Source organism: Balaenoptera borealis, assembly GCF_965194805.1.
Source record: "Balaenoptera borealis genome assembly, chromosome: 4".
In the NCBI taxonomy this organism is placed as follows: domain Eukaryota; kingdom Metazoa; phylum Chordata; class Mammalia; order Artiodactyla; family Balaenopteridae; genus Balaenoptera; species Balaenoptera borealis.
The window spans coordinates 99,314,781-99,330,720 of NC_138861.1; the positions used below are offsets into that span (position 1 = coordinate 99,314,781).

The following is a 15,940-nucleotide window of genomic DNA, read 5'->3' on the forward strand; positions in this document are numbered from 1 at the left end:
GTAAAATACAGTTGGGCAAATAAATACACAAGTAAATATATGCATATAAAAATTCAAAAAGAATGTAAAAAAGTAGCACTTTATCTCTGAATAGTAAGATTATAGGTAATTTTTTTCTTCTTAAGAGTAGTTTTTAGAATGATTAGAAAGCTGCTTTCTAAAATATTTTGCTGGAGGACCCAGAATCTGGAAACGTCTATTCGTTTGTAGCTACTACTAAAAGGAGAAATAAAAATCTTAGCCAAATACTGGCATTTGGCCAGTATTGTTTCTTTTTTTAATTACATTGTCAGCTGCTGATTAAAATGTAAGCTCCTGAAAACAGAAAACATGTCCTTTTCTCCTCTTTAATCCGTGTCCCTTTGTGGTGTTCAGTGACTATTCATGGTTATTTGATTTCTTCCCTTTACTCCTTTTGTTTTAGGTTTGGGTTTTGTTTGTTTGTTTCCTATTTTACACCAGAAGCTTATTCACTTGGACCCTTTTTAATTCTAGTTTGTGAAAAACTGGAAAACAGAAAAGACTGAAACTTCCTTTTTTTCTTTGAATAAAATTTGCGTTCTTTAGTGAAATGCCCACGTAAGCAAACAAGGTGGGAGGGGTACATTTAACTTCCTTGGGAAAACACTTCTGAACTCTTTACGACATCCTTTAGTGCCCAGTTAACTGAAGGACTGATTACAAATGATTATAATCCACTGGGTCGATTTTGCAGAACTACTCCTGGCTGCACGATGTCTCCTCATGGTTTGTGTTACTGGTCAGTATTGAAAGTGACACATCTACTTTGCCTTACAAATAGCATGGATATTCACTAATTCAGAACCTGTTCAATAATCTGAGTGGGTCTTTCGTATTCTTCTAATTTTCAGATTTTACTGTGTTTTGGAACTGAGTAGATCCCTCTTTAAAATAAAACTGTGCTTTTAAAAATAGAAAAGTTTTTCTTTCACTAAAAAATATAGCTTTAGAATTCAGGGTATACATGGAAGGGTTTTTTTAAAACTTCTTTTTTTAATTTTATTTATTTTTTTGGCTGCGTTGGGTCTTCGTTGCTGCACGTGGGCTTTCTCTAGTTGCGGGGAGTGGGGCTACTCTTCGTTGCGGAGCACGGGCTCTAGGTGCGCGGGCTTCAGTAGTTGTGGTGTGTGGACTTCAGTAGTTGTGGCTCACGGGCTTAGTTGCTCCACAGCATGTGGGATCTTCCCGGCCCAGGGCTCGAACCCGTGTCCCCTGCATTGGCAGGCGGATTCTTAACAACTGCGCCACCAGGGAAGTCCGTATACATGGAAGTATTAATTGCACTCACTGAGTAAAAAACAATGTAAACAATATGAAAGTGTGCAACAGTGAAGGTCTCCACCCAACTCTCTTTTTTCCATGCACAGACATGGAGATTCCTGGTCCTCCTGTCTTGTTTCTGTGGAGAAACACAGTCCACGTCTGTTTTCACAGTACAGCATCCCAGGAGTCATGGCAGCAGGCCTGGGGCTGGGACCCTTCCTCATTCAACTGATGGGGGCTGAACGCTGTTTTGAGTCTCTAATAAGACAGCCTCAGAGCTTTCGTGACCACTCGGTACCAAAAAGGCCCATTTTACAGAATTGTTGATTTTCTGGTTTTGCGAGGTGGTTGGGTTGTTTTGTTTTGTTTGTCAAAAGCAAACCCTTCAGTTGTTTACAAGTAGGCAACCCACCTATTTAGTGAGGTATTTCCTTCACTAAATAAAACATGTATTGAATGAAAATAAGAATTGATATTATGAGCACATGGAATCTAAAATGGTCTCTCTAGAACTGTACTGTTCAACAAAGTAGCCAGTAACGCATGTGGCTATTTAAGTTGAAAAAAAGTAAATGAAATTTAAAATTCAGTTCCTCAGTTGCCCTAACCACATTTCAAGTGCTCAAAAACCACCTGTAGGCAGTGGCTACCATATTGGAGAGCAGAGATGGAGATTGTTTCCATCATTGGATAAAGTTCTATCGGACAGCACTGCTCTAGAGTCTAATATGAGACAAAAAACATAAAACCACTAGTGAAACACCTCCCTCACAATATAGATACATGTTTCAAGTTTGGGCTACAGAGATCTTACACTCTGTGCACTAGCTATAGTTCAGAAAATACAGCATAACTGGAAGAAGGACAAAAATATATCCAGGGAGGACTTCCCTGGTGACACAGTGGTTAAGAATCCACCTGCCAATTCAGGGGACACGGGTTCGAGCCCTGGTCCGGGAAGATCCCACATGCCGCGGAGCAACTAAGCCCGTGCGCCACAACTACTGAGCCCATGTGCCACAACTACTGAAACCCACGCACCTAGAGCCCGTGCTCTGCAACAGGAGAAGCCACCTCAATGAGAAGCCCGTGCACCACAACAAAGAGTAGCCCCCGCTCGCCGCAACTAGAGGAAGCCCGCGCGCAGCAACGAAGACCCAACGCAGCCAAAAATAAATAAACAAATAAATAAATTTACTAAAAAAAAAAAAAAAAATATCCAGGGCACCTTCTATTCTGGTGACTCTTGCTATGGAACAAGTCATGTCATACTTAGTGCCTTAAAGCAACAACAATCCCTGTTATCCCGGTCGGGGGGTACTGAGCTGAGCAGGTTGTTCTTGGGTCTGTGCTGTTTGCAGTCACGGCTGGGCCTGGACGCAGCTTCCTTCCTCCAGTGTCGCGGGCGGCCGATGTGGCTGTCAGGCTGGGACCTCAGCTGGGGCCTGTCCTGGAGGAGGCAGTAACACCTCTCGCTTCTCAGCAGCTGGCCTGGGCATGTGCATCGACCGTCACACTCCCTCCCCTCTTCAAGAGGAGAAAGAAAAGACAGCCGCTCCTACCAGAAGGAGAGTCAGCCTCACATTAGGAGGGTGTGGGACAGGCCAGCTGGGAAACTACCACCCCTTCTCTGGACGGGCCAAGGGTCCACTGTCACATCCCTGCCCTCCTCGTCGCTGGCCCTGACTGCAGTTCGAAGCCCCAGCTGGGAACTGATCACGTTAAAGAATAACTAATTGCATGACTTCTGCAGTGCTTTTTCCACCCAAAGCACAAATTCTAAATCTTTATTGTGCCATGGGTCCCTTTGGCAATATGGTAAAATCTATGGACTCCTCAGGGTAATGTCTCCAAGCGCATAAAATAAAAACATAGGATTTCAAAGGAAATCAGTTATACAGAAACACAGTTACCAAAATAGTTAAATAATAATTTAGCAATATCTAGCAAGCTCTAGCAGCAGGTCTAGTAAGTACTGTAATTTCAAAGTTCTGATGAACCTAAATGATATTTTGAGATGTCTGTAACAACTGTATGTATGTGATATGGAAATATCTGTGATTTCTATTAATGACAAATTCGTAAGTTCTGCTGAAATTATTGTGATTTGTTGCCCACCTTCATATTTAAAAGAAATGCTGAGTTTCCATTAAAGGCTAGTGACAATAAAGATGTGATTTTCTTTCTCATCCAGGTTTGCCAGTGCCTGACTCTGCCTTGCTTAGGAGTCCTTGGGCTACATGGAAGAGGCTGGGGCAGGCCTTCTTTGTACAGCAGAGCAAGGGGAAGCATTGAGAAGTGTAAGGTGAGGTACAGGCTTGGCGCAGGGTGGGTGGAGGGCGGGAAAGCAGGGGTAAAACTGCTCAGGGAGAAAAAGTAACAGGAATTTGGATAGAGAAGAAAAAACTTCTGGAAGGACAGAAAGCTAGAGAGGATGGTCAAAGGTGGAGTCCTGAGGAAAAAATTCTCCCAGTGAGGAAATTTTCTCTGGCTAGGAGGGCCAAGGAAACTTTTTGCCCTCCCCCATCCCCCAAATTGGGATTCCCTCCCCAGGAGAGCAGTGGTACAAAAATGGAATTCCATACTGGCCACCACACCTTCCCAGAGCAAGTTGGTCCAGTCCCTTCTGCGGGGCGGAAGGAACTAATTAACTACACTGCTCTCCTCTGTGCCCAGTTCTAAATCAACTGAAAGAACAGGAATGAGGGGATGGAGATCAAAACATCTGCTTTATTGCTACTAAAACCTGGATGGCAGGGCAGGGCTTAGATGTGGGCTTCCTCCTTCTCCCTGCCTCTACTCCTGCCCACACACCCCATTTTAAAGCTGGGCACGGGCAGGGGGAAGGTTGAGTCCATAGAACAAACACCTTATGCAGGAGGGCTACCTGGCATTGGTCTAGGGAAGGATGGCGGAGGGGGAAGAGGGCAGAGAGGCACACACGTACATACTTACCTTTAGTTTTCTCGATGGACTAGTTCCTCCCCATCAAAAAACATGGGCCAGTGGCTGTCACTCACCAACCAGGTAATTCACTCCATCTCCAAGGGGAGGTATGAGGGGTGTGGCAAAAGGCCAGGAGTGCTCAGGGAAAAGTCTTAGTGGAATTTTAAAGATGGAGAAGTATCCCCCTCAACACCCGCAGCCCAAACTGCCCTCCCCAGGTATAAATAATAATTACAATTTTATTTTAATTTATTATTATTATTATTATTATAAAAAGAAGAGGAAGATCAAGAGGGCTCCCTACCTTGTGACAGGGACTAGATGAAAATTTTTAATGCATAATCTCATCTAATCCTCACAACAACCCTCCATCGTAGGTGGTCAAATCATCTGAAACTGTGGATTTGGGGCTTACGAAAGTGGTAATTTTGTGTCTTTTGACCTAATGGCTCCCCCAATTGATAGATGAGGTCACTGAGATTTACAGTAGTTAAGTGACTTGCCAAGGACCACATAGCTCCCAAGTGAGCCATCGGGAATTGAATTCAAGCCTGACTCCAGAACCCATGATCTGCCCTGCCAGAGCGAGATGTAGGTGAGCTGGTGCACCCAGAGATGCACCTGGAGGGTTCTGAGGCTCTTTTCATAGTACAGCAATGCCCACCTTCTCTTTCTGAGGCCTGTGCCAGGGACTAAGCATAAAGAGATAAATAGCATACAGGTTCTGCCTCCAATGGTGCCCTGTATAGAGTAGGTGCTCAGTAATATATATATATATGTTTTTTTTTAAATTATTATTTATTTATTTATTTATTTTTGGCTGTGTTGGGTCTTCGTTTCTGTGCAAGGGCTTCCTCTAGCTGCGGCAAGTGGGGGCCACTCTTCATCGCGGTGCGCGGGCCTCACTATCGTGGCCTTTCGTTGCGAAGCACAGGCTCCAGACGCGCAGGCTCAGTAGCTGTGGCTCACGGGCCTAGTTGCTCTGTGGCATGTGGGATCTTCCCAGACCAGGGCTCGAACCCGTGTCCCCTGCATTAGCAGGCAGATTCTCAACCACTGCACCACCAGGGAAGCCCCAGTAATATATTTTTAATAGGCTAAATACTGAAGTTCACTTTCTTACACACATAGTGCGAGGAAGGCCTGCTCTACTCGGCAGAAGACTCCAGCCTTACAACGTCCAGCCCTTTACTGTTTACAAAGCTCATTCACACACATTCTCAGAGCTGAGGTGCTTCTTTTTTTTTTCTTTTTTAATAAATTTGTTTATTTATTTATTTATTTTTGGCTGCGTTGGGTCTTCGTTACTGCGCACGGACTTTCTCTAGTTGGGGCGAGCGGAGGGCTACTCTTCGTTGTGGTGCGCGGGCTCTAGGCGTGCGGGCTTCAGTAGTTGTGGCACATGGGCTTCAGTAGTTGTGGCTCGCAGGCTTTAGAGTGCAGGCTCAGTAGTTGTGGCGCACGGGCTTAGTTGCTCCACAGCGTGTGGTACCTTCCCCGACCAGGTCTTGAACCCGTGTTGCCTGTATTGGCAGGCAGATTCTTAACCACTGCGCCACCAGGGAAATCCTGAGGTGCTTCTTTTTTAAGCGCCTGATGAAGGTTCTGAAACCGAAGATTCGGCCTGCTTTAGGAGGAGATTCTCCCCTGCTCAGAATGAAGCAGGCTTACAACAGAAATCAAGGTCAGGGTAGGAGCAACCTCAGGTCAATTTAGAGAAAGCACAGGGATTCAGATGCAGGGCAATTAGAGATTCTCTTTTGCAGTTTTCCTGAGCAAGAATCCACCCTGGAGATCTCATTCTCATTTCAAGTCACTCCTGGGAAACAGGTCTCACATTGGGGACAATCCAGTAGGAGACTGAGCTCCATGGAGACTCCTGCGGCAGCAGGACCCCAGGCAGGGAGGCTGTGTCAGCGGCATTTCAGCCCCTCACTCCCGATTTCCCAATACTAGGGTCTGGCTGGAGGACCACCCCAGTCTGGACATGCTGCTTCCTAAGCACCTTTGGGGTGCATCTGCTTCTTTTGCTGCTGTCACCATGTGAGTCCAGGTGACAATAATCTCTTGCCCAGTTTATTGATCCGTTTTAAAAAATCCAATTGTGTCATTGTACTGCTTCAGATCCTTCAAAATGGTTCCCCACTGACCCCAGAATAAAGCCTAGACTCCCTCCCCTGCACCTGCCTAACTCCACAGTTCACCTGCCTCCATCCCTCCCCTTCTCTCACACTTGGGGCTCCAGCCAGCTGGACTTCTTTTACTCCACAAATACCTCATTCTCGAGAGAGACTTTCTCCTGGCTTTCATGCACACCGTTCCTCTGGCTGGAACATTCTCCCCATCTCCATTCCTCTTAGACATTATTTCCTCTGATATATTCCCTGCTGCTCCTTTGGGCTCCTATATTACCCCACATGTCCTCCATCCTAATACTTTTCACACTCCATTGTATTTTCTTGTTTAGTTCTTCACCGATCTCCCTAAATGTGCCTGAGGCATAGTAAAGTTTCAGTAAATACTGTTTGAATGAATAGATGAAATGAACAAATAAAAGATGAAAGTAAAGATCCATGTTCCAGAGGATTGAAAGGTCTTTAAACTATGTAGCCAGTTACGGACTTGAGAGAACTTTAGCTCTGCTCTGAGAAAGATACACAGTGTCTGAGTCCAGTGGCACGTATATATCTGTGTGGATCCAAAACCCCATGGAAGCCTCAGCACCCGTATGTCAGGGGTGGATTCCCAAAAGCCCAGCCTATAGCAGTGGCTGTAAATTAGAGTTCACTCTTCATCCTACAATTTTAATCCCATTCAACTGCAGCGGGTCTAAGTCCCATCAAAAACGCCGGACAACTTCTTTTTTATTTTTATTTTATTTTTTAAAATTAATTTATTTAATTTATTTATTTACTTTTAGCTGCGTTGGGTCTTCGTTGCTGCACGCAGGCCTTCTCTAGTTGCGGCGAGTGGGGGCTTCTCATTGCAGTGGCTTCTCTTGTTGCGGAGCACGGGCTCCAGGCACACGGGCTTCAGTAGTTGTGGCACATGGGCTCAGTAGTTGTGGCTCACGGGCTCTGGAGTACAGGCTCAGTAGTTGTGGCGCACGGGCTTAGTCGCTCTGCGGCATGTGGGACCTTCCTGGACCAGGGCTGGGACCTGTGTCCCCTGCATTGGCAGGCGGATTCTTAACCACTGAGCCACCAGGGAAGCCCCCAACTTCTTTTTTAGATTCCACATATAAGCAGTGTCATAAGATATGTGTCTTTCTCTGTCTGCCTTACTTCACTTAGTATGACAATCTCTAGATCCATCCATGTTGCTGCAAATGGCAACATGGATGCAAATTATTTCAGTCTTTTTTATGGCTGAGTAATGTTCCATCATATAAATATACCACATCTTCTTATTCATTCATCTGTCAATGGACATTTAGGTTGCTTCCATGCTTCCATAAAAAAAAAGAAATGATACAAATGAACTTATATACAAAACAGAAATAGACCCGCAGACATAGGAAACAAATTTATGGTTACCAAAGGCGAAAGGGGAGGGAGGGATAAATTAGGAATTTGGGGTTAGCATAAACACACTACTGTATATAAATTAGATAACCAACAAGGACCTGCTGTATAGTACAGGGAACTATACTCAATATTTTGTAAGAACCTATAAAGGAAAAGAATCTGAAAATATATATATATGTATAACTGAATCACTTTGCTGTACACCTGAAACTAACACAACTTTATAAACCAACTATACTTTTATTTAAAAAAATAATTAAAAAAACAAAGTACCACCAAAACAAAGTCATACAACTTCTTGATTTGTTTTTATTACTCACCTCAAACATGATGAAAGCAAGTTTTTCCCAGACTTAAATAGACAAGAGACCTCAATTTCTTGGCTGCCTGAATTAACACTGGATGGGGGAGCAGGCTTTTCGAGGACAGTTTTGCCTTAACAATATCACTGCTGCTGTCTCCTCAAGGACAGAGGCCAGGGTCACCTGTAAATCCTACAGAGACCAGTGCCGCCCACGCTGCAGAGACGAGGGGACAAGAAGCATTTGTTGCTCACACCGAAGGATCTGGATGTTGGCATTTTTAAAGCAAGACCACTAAGCTATGGTTGAAAATATTTATTTATGCCTTAGAGATCACAACAGTGCTTTTAAAACCTATATTTAATATATAAACTAAATCCAGGAAATAAAGTTGCGTTATATAAAAGTTCACAAAAGTAGGGTTTATAAGGAAAGCCTCCTACCAACTAAAGATACAATGACTATAGTTTTGTTGAGCCAAAAGAGTGCATTTCAACGTGAAGACATCCCATTAAAGATCCCAGAATAATCCTACTGATCTCATCCGTTAGCCTTGATGTCATAGAATGAGAGTCAATGTCAGTGAGACTGGGTCCCAACCACTAAATGTCGAGAGAAGACAATAAACTTACAGTATGCATATGTTCATATTTGGCCTGTTCCACAGAGCTTAGAGAGGCTATCAGAAATAAATCAATTAAAATAGTAAGACATAAATAAATGCTAAAACATAAGAATCAGGGAAACTATACGTTAGAATGGGATATCAAGTTTGGGGGTAGGGGGATGAAGAACATAGTTTTGAAGCTCCAAATTTCCATGCATTATTATAGATGAGGTGCAAATTTAGCTTTGCATTTTCTAGTGCTCAAAATGAAGAAGGAAATTAACGAGCAACATTCAACATAGTACTGCGAGTTGTCTTGGAACTGCACATCGTAGGGGTAGACCTTGCTCAGGAGTGCCTCCATCACCCAGGAATCTTGAGAAATTCCAGATACTAGAGAGAAAGAGTGGAGTTTTATTTTACCCTAGGTGAACTGATCTCTTCTTGTACCTCTACATCACACTGTACAGGTGACAGCCGACAGCACATGCTGTCCCTTGTAGGTCTGTCCTGAGGCTCTAGGTGGGTTCATCTATTCAACAGACATTTCCTGATGGCTCAGCCTGTGCCAGGCACTGTCCTGGTGTTATGGGCACTGTGATGTGATGCCCACGACTCCTTTAGGCATGAAGGGCTCTCCTTCGGTTCTGAGAGTACTATTGGCATCCAGCCCTCAGCTGTCAGCTCACTTCAGGAACCACCTGAGCAGAAGGGAGCCCCCTCACCTGCAGTGACCCACATCTAATGACTGGCCAGTGTGGGGATATAAAGGCCTGGTCCCCTTGTCTCAGTTTGGGACAATCTGAAGGCACACCCTGGCTTCAGAACGTCCCATAGAGTTGTCTGGGGGCTCCGTGGAGACATCACAGCTCCACTTCCCCCTCTGCCTTTCCCGTTTACAGGTTCCAATCCCAAGAACCCTTCTTAATAAACCACAGGTACACTACCTCCATCTCAGAGGAGCTTCCATCTCAGGAAGCAGAGAAGCTACACCTGGTTAGCAGTTACACTGCTGCTTCCTCTCCAGGAAGTCACCACAGAAGAGAGGAGGAAGGAAGGATGCTCCAGGAGCCAGGGTGGTCCAGCTTGCACTCACCTTCACCTTTCTCCCCCATTTTCCTCCCTGCTGGGAACCCAGGGTGCTTGGCTCACACCCTATTCTCTCTCTCTCTCTCTCTCTCATTATCAAAAACTAATCTTGGCAACAAAAAAGTTTGTGTATTAAGAGTTGGCTTAACAGTGTCTGGCATAGAGAAATAAAGACAAAATATAAAAACAAAACAAAACAAAACAAAAAAAACTAATCTTGGGCTAAGTTTTCTTACACTTAAAATGAGGGAAATGAACGAAAGGATTTGTAAGCTCTATAATTATGATTCTTTGTACATTTAAAGATATATCATGTTCTTTTAAATCTCAACCACTTATTTCAGAGAGTGCCAATTTATGCAAACGCAAACTAAAGGACATCACAATATACTATTTATTTTTTCAATACACTATATTTTAGTAAATACATTTGCATCACCATCATTGAAGAGCATTCAATGGGCGCCTGCCAGATGCATCGTATAGCACTTGAAAAATCAGCAATTGTTGAGATGTTGACATATTTAAATTTGGCTCATATTACATGAGAGTGCGTAACTCAGATTGGGAATTACATTCATGCTACATGGCTGCTGTTTCTTCTTTCTCTTCTGCTCTTTCTTCTTCTTTCAAGCTGCCAGATGGTGTGGATCAAATTATTCTAGAAGGCAGAGAGCCTGGATTTCTGCAGATAAGCATAGCAGTCAGTGCTGACTTTTGCCTCCATCACGGCCATTCACAGTGGTGTGATCTGTTCCTAGCCATCCAGGCTGCTCAGGTATGAGGGTGGTTCCAGCCACACTTTTAAGTGCACTTTGAGAATTTCTGGATAAAACTTTTGCTTTATCTCTTTCACTTATTTTCTTAAAATCTTAGAACATATAAATTTTATTTTTATTAAAAAAAAAATGAACTGGGCTACTAGGATACAGTCAAATGCAGTGATGAAAATTCCATCTTGAAGAGTCAGATTGACAAAGGTGATATCCAAACTTTATTGAGCATTTTCTATCTATTAACTGATCTACTCCTCACAACAATGTCTCCATTTCACAGAGGAAGAAACTGAGACACAGAGAGGAAGGGCAACTTACCTACAGTTATCCGGCTAAAAAGAGGGAGAGTCAGGATTTTAATCCGGGCAGTTTGGATTACAGAGACCATGCTTTGAACTGCTTCCCTCCACTGATATGTGGTCAATCAGTATCTCTGTGACTCAGTATCCCCATTAAAAAAAAAAAAACAAGGATAAGAACATCATCATCAACACAGCTTGTGAAGTGGTAAGAGGACACAGGAAGACATTTGGTTCTGTGCCAGGCACGTAGTAAGTGCTCCAAACGCATTTGTCTTCATTACATTTCAAGGGGGTGCTGTCACGGGAAATGCATATATCCTCTCAGTATCTCATTATTGAATCTGTCTTGGAAACCTCACTTTTGTGGAGTTCAGAACTTTCTTCCTCAACGACACTTAACCAACAAGGCTTCTAACTAACTGGATGGGCATGGGAGATATGGTGTGTGTGTGTGTGTGTGTGTGTGTGTGTGTGTGTGTGTGTGTGTGTGCACGTGCACACACACCTTCAAGTGCACTGCCTGTGTGCCTCCGGGCTGCATCTGTAATTCCACAGCCTGGGGGTTCCATGGTCATGTCCACCTCCAGTGTACAGAAGAGAGAAAAATGCTTTGAGCAGTGACCAAAGCATGGACAAGGGGAGCAAGAATACTTGGTTCCATCTTTTCAGCACTGAGTTCCTACTCTTACACTTTGCTGATGAGAAGATATATATTGGTATAGGTTTTATGGAAAAAAATTTGCCAATGTCTATCAAAATTTTAAATGCACGTGCCACATGGCCCAGCAGTTCCACTGGAAGAAATTATATCAAATATATGATAGTCACTTCAGTAACATTTATAAACACGGAAGATTGAAAACTATCCAGATGTCCATACATTATGGAATATCTGTACGATGAAATACAAATGCTGCCAATAAAAGAATAAGATAACTCTCTGTGCTGATAAGGAACAATTAACAAGATGTATAATTAAGTGAAAAAGCAAGATGAAGAATATTATCATCCATGTAAAAAATAGATATATACGCATATTCATATGTGTGTATATATATGCATACATGTATGTATACATACGTACATACATACATACAGTCTTGGTCTATTCAGACTGCTATAATAAACATTACCATAGACTGGGTGGCTTATAAACAACAGAAATTTATTTCTCACAGGTCTAGAGGCTGGAAGTCCGAGATCAGGGTGCCAGCATGGTCAGGATCTGGTGAGGGCCCTCTTCTCGCTTGCTGACTTCTTGTATCCTCGTGTGGTAGAAAGAGGCTGAGAGAACTCTCTAGGGTCTCTTTTATAAGGGCACTAATACCATTCATGTGGGCTCCACCCTCATGACCTAATCATCTCCCAAAGACCACACCCCCTAATACCATCACATTGGGGACTGGGTTTCAACATATGAATTTTAGGGGGACACAAACATTCAGTATGTATAATGTAATATATACATGTCATATATATGTCTATACACACATATAACACATGTATGTAATAAATGTAATATAAAATATATGTGTATACAATATGTAATGTAATATACATGTGTAATGTATTATGTACATATACATATATGTAATGTACACAAAAGGTAATAAATAATACATGTATTATCTATGTATATATTACATTACATACATACATATTACATTACATGTGTATATTACATATATGTTTATGTATATATATTTATAGCTGTCTGAATTTGTATTCCTCCAGAATCAAACTTTAAGAGAAGAATATAAGTGTATGTCATTTTTTGTGACCCCAGGAAACTCCGATAGGAAGTGGAGAAGTAAGGCAAGGGATGTCTAGGTAGGCAGGGAAGGAAAGAGAGTCAATTAAGGGCATTATCAAGAGTTACCACTGAAGGCAGGAGTGCAATCCCGCTGGGGGAGTCTGGAAAAGGGCGTGAACTTCACCTCACTACTATCTCACCTGCGGGGTCAGGGGACTGTGCTGTTTATCCGTCATCTTTCTATCTGTCTTTGATTGTGGGCTACTTCCAGGACATTCACTCTCTCGAGTCATTCCGGCTTGCCAAAGCTGCTCCCAGGACCAGAGCAAATAGGCCCAGGAGGGAAATCTCAGGGTTCACAGAGAACAGCCTTTGGGGTGTCGAAGGGAGGGGAGGGAGGACATTAGTGGGGCACTGACAGGGTCTGTTCAAACATGCCCAGAGGCTGTCTGGAGGGAACAGCATAAGGAACCAGGGTTAGCGGTGGGGAGGAGAAGGGGCACCGGGAGGCTGGAGGGGACACGCACTTTCCCTATGGACCCTACTGCACTTTCTGAATTTTGTGATGTGTGTACATCACCCCTTCTCAAGGTAAACCAAATGATACCTAGAAATTAAATCAAGCCCTTGCAGAGATGACTGGGAGGCCAACAAGCACGTCTCTAGAGTACCTGGCACTAGTGACATTCCAGGCTGGGTAATTCTGTCCTATGCATTGCAGGATGTTTCACTGCATCCCTGGCCTGTACACACTAGAAGCCAGTAGCGCTCCCTCCCCAAGCTGTGACCATCAAAAATGCCTCCAGACATTGCCAAGTGCCCCCTGGTGGCACAGTCACCCCTGTCCCCGTTGAGAACCTCTGCTTTAAAGAACTGGCAAGGTTGGATTCTCTCAGGTAGCACATCCATCTCTCTGCATGAAGCCCGTGTTTGGGGAGGGACGTTAAAACTGGAATGGGATGAAAGCTCTTCCCTCAGAAAGGAGCTGGGATACCTTCCCACCGACTCCTCCCCACCTTCTGCCAGTTGCCTCCTGGAAGCTAGAGCTGGACCACAATTTGCAGGGTGTAACATCGTCAGAGGGTGATGACAGCTCTGAAACGAAATGATTTTAGATGAGTTCGGATGGCTTCATGCCCCATTTTCCAGGTCTGTGTACCATGTGCCAGCGTTGCAAACAGGCAACGGGAACAAAAGGAGTCCTTGTTTCATGACAACGAAGGCAGCTTCTCCTGAGGCTGTGTAGCATAATTGCCATTGTTTGAATTGTCGCTGAGCAATACCTACTTCCCCTCCCACCGTGGGCCCAGTCTATGTCCCTGCTCTGTCAATGTTGCGCTTGGCTTCAAAACTTTTTTGGCCAATGGAACGCTAGCCACAACAAGGCTAGAGGCTTTACATGCGCCAGCCCGTTTGGCTTAGTCCTTAACTCTGGTGTCCCCCCTGTGTGGCCACTGCCCTTTCACCTGGTCCCCAGGATGAATATACATAGAGTCAACCCAAACCTGATTCCCAGCCTGGAGCCAGTCCCACAGAACCCACAGCCTGAAGCAGAGTTAGTCACTGAGACCCAAACCACAGTCAACCCACAGACCTGGAAGCATGAGAATAAACGCTGATTGTAAGCCATCGAGTGTGGGGCTGTTTGTTAGGCAGCATTACTGTGGTAAGAGATGATTGATTCAATAATAATTAGCCATGCCTGCTCCAAAGACAGGCACTTTCCCTACTAGCCCTGTGGCTTTGGGCAAGTTAACCTCTGAGCCTCAGTTTCCTCACTTATAAAACAGAAGAAATAATAACATTACTTTCAACATTGTTGTAAGGATTAAATGAGATAATCTATTGATATATAGAGTGTTTGGCATCATACCTGGCCCAGAGTAAACATTCTATAAGTCAGAGGTCACAAAAATTGGAAGTGTGTTTTCAAATAATTCAATTAATTATCTCCATTGGGCTCAATTCCCACTGCCAACTGGGAAATTCCATGTAAAAAAGTAATCTAGACTTATATCTTCTCTTGAAAAATCAGATCTGGCAACACTGGGCCATCATTCCTACATGTCAACAATGGATAGAGCTAGGGGGCAGTATATCACTGTGTAAATAATAGAAAATCTGACCACCAGGGTTTAAACAAGGGATTAGTTTTTCTCATGCAGCAAGATGAGATGTCCAGGATTCAGAAGTCTGAGGCTGGCACCGAGGCTGAGCAATGCCATCAGGAACCTAGGCTCCTCTGTCTGGCTGCTCTGCCATCTTTAGCATGTGGTGTTTGGACCTCATGATCTCAAGATGGCTGCTGCACATCCAGCTAGAGCATATGTGTTTCAGACAAGAAAAGAGGGTGGAGGACGGAAAGGGGCAAAGGACAAAATCTCTTCAGGCAAAGCTGTCCTTTCATATGAGAAAGGAAGACTCCCCAGGGACTTCCACTAACATCTTAAAGGTCGGAAGTGAGTTGTATCAGCCACACCTTGCTGCAAGTTTGGCTGGGAAATGGAACATTCATTACTGCCTCTATTATCAAGAAAGAAGGCAGTTGAAAATGTGTTGTATAACTCAAGCTAGAGTATCTCAGTTCAGAATAGACCCTTCCCAGTCTGGTTTATCATTTACCTGCCCTCCATGGCCCCCGTATCTGTATTTGTGTTTGCAAATCCCGCCATATATGGTTTTTGTTATTCTCAGCCAAGTCAGGGCATAGGTTTTGGAGTATGTTCTGGCCTAAGCCTTTCTAGGCTCAGGGCAGAACTGAACATCCAAGGCCCCACCCTCCTCAGCTACTTTGCCCCATTCTTCATCTTTAGTTTCTCATCTGGGGCAGGGGTAATACACAATATGCTCAAAGAAGCAAGGGAAAATTTTTGGCTGACCTCTTAAAAGTAGCTCTGACCGTACTGACCATATTCTTGCGTGGCCTTGGCTGAAACTGAGAAAATATTCTTTCCCCTCTACTCCATTTGTCCTATTTTTCCTTTTGATGGACTTTGATAGTTTCATACCATTTTTCAAGGCAGGCTATTGAAGTTCCAGGAGGTGACCTCTATTTACTACAATAAAATTAGTGATTTATAGAAAGTCAAAATTCCACAATCCCCCAAACTCTCCTTTTATCCCTAACTACTATGTCAACAAACCACCCAGCATCCAGCATGGTTCAAAGGTCTGAATTGTGTAGCAAAATAAATCATTTTTTAAATCCCAATAGTAATGTATGGTGGGAGCATTCTTAACTTGAATTGAGTAAGGGGGAACAGAGCAGATGCAGCCAACCTTGGCTGTAGTATATTACTCAAGTTGATGTGGGCCTGAGGAGATTGGATATTTAATGTCAATGATACCATGGGG

At 43.7% G+C, this 15,940-nt stretch overlaps 1 long non-coding RNA gene across 1 annotated transcript in view; it reads right to left on the reverse strand.

Annotated features, from left to right (window-relative positions):
- LOC309627352 overlaps positions 1 to 8,016 on the reverse strand; it is a 44,563-nt gene extending 36,547 nt beyond the window's left edge. The window contains exon 1 of the long non-coding RNA XR_014243695.1: positions 1 to 8,016. This exon is cut by the window's left edge and continues 22,613 nt beyond it. This is a non-coding gene — a long non-coding RNA (uncharacterized lncRNA).
- Between the last annotated feature and the right edge of the window lie 7,924 nt (positions 8,017 to 15,940).